We start from the raw sequence: 1,689 nt of genomic DNA, 5'->3' as shown, positions 1-1,689 counted from the left end.
TACTACTACTTCAATTATATTAACAGAGTGAATGCTCCCTAATTCTATCTAGTGTACCTTCCTAAATCCTAAGTAATACTTTATTTTCAAAGATCGCAAGGCATTGTTTTCCTTCAAAGTAAGTAGCTACATTTCACATCCATAATGAGCAGTAGAAAGGATAATAGATATATAGATAATAGATTTGTAGATTTTAACTTTCTGCACTGACACACTATATAATTTATAATAATGAAGTTTTAAAACATTTCCATCAACTAAAGTTCAATAACAAGTGTTAAATAAATATCCATACAACTTTCAGAGCAATTTTAATATTATATACATAAAATAAATTGTTGTATTCACTAGTGTCCTTGGTGCTTGCTAGTTCTTATTTTATTTTCTGATAATTTCATACACAACTGTTGTTTTAATCCATTATAATTCTAAATATTTAACTAGAGCCATTAATAAAAACTATCAAATATAAATTCAAATGGGAAAACCAATAAGTTTTATAAAATAAATGAAAAATATAAATAATAATTTTTATTGTTTTTTTTTTTTTACAAATACTGTCATTACTTGTTTTAATGCAAACTACAAATATTTAAAAATAAAAGTAATTAATAATTAAATGACCTAATTATGGTTTTTTTATTTAATGTACATCATATAAATGGAAGAGGAAGACCACACTTGAGGTGGCTGAACAAGTTGGAAGAAATTTTGATAAAAATGGGAATTAGAAGATTCTTGCTTGAGAGGAGAGAATGGAGGAAGGTTATAGGAGAGGCCTAGGTTCTTATAGGACTGTAGCCCCAACAGATTAATAAATAAAATCATATAAATCAAATGAATACTGGTTAACATCACCATTTGTCATGTCATCATAATTTGTCTAAGTCATGCATCAGATAACCAGTATCATATCATGTCATAACTCGGAACTAGTGTCATGTACCATAAGTAATACTGAAAATTAAAAAATAAACTAATCGATAAATCAAAAACCCATTTTGTAATAAAAAAAAAAAAAGCTTGGAAAAAAATATAATAAAATGAGAATTCAAGACTATTGAGTAAAAACAATTTGTCTATGCTTCGATTTTTTTCAAAAACAACTTTATCAATTCAATTTAAATTATATTAAATTTGCCAATATTAATGTGTTCAGTTCAACTTCAGGCTCTGTCCTGTAATGTGTAGGATGGAAGAAAATACTACGAAGAGAAGGAAGCAGTGCTGAAAAATTTTCTTTATTAGCTTTCTATCAGCTAGAAGAATAAAAAAAACATAAATCTAACTACAGAAGTTTTGATATAAATTTTAGGTGAATTGTTAATTTTTACTGGATTATTATTTTCTGATTCTACGTAAGATAAATTTTTTCTCCTTCTGTCCAATGTTTTATTAATTCCTTAGCTTTTTCCATAAAGATGTAAATAAAACTATAAACATCCCATACTATCAAAATTGAACTGAGTGTAATGGAAAACCCCAGAACAATTAATCTATAAAGAGGGCTTGGTAATAATTGTTAATGGAACAATTATTTGAAAAACATTTAAATTTTTTTCCACATATCCTCAATTCAGCTAATGTCCTTCATTAATATGAATTAGAAGTGTTTCAAAAATAAAACAATCACCGAAAAATTTTAATAATCTGGTTTACACTGAATGCCAGCCATTAATTATTTATTCT

Source organism: Halyomorpha halys, unplaced genomic scaffold (assembly GCF_000696795.3).
Source record: "Halyomorpha halys isolate HHAL.00 unplaced genomic scaffold, Hhal_1.1 Scaffold897.1, whole genome shotgun sequence".
Classification (NCBI taxonomy): Eukaryota; Metazoa; Arthropoda; class Insecta; order Hemiptera; family Pentatomidae; genus Halyomorpha; species Halyomorpha halys.
Note: the sequence above shows the minus strand (reverse complement) of the source record.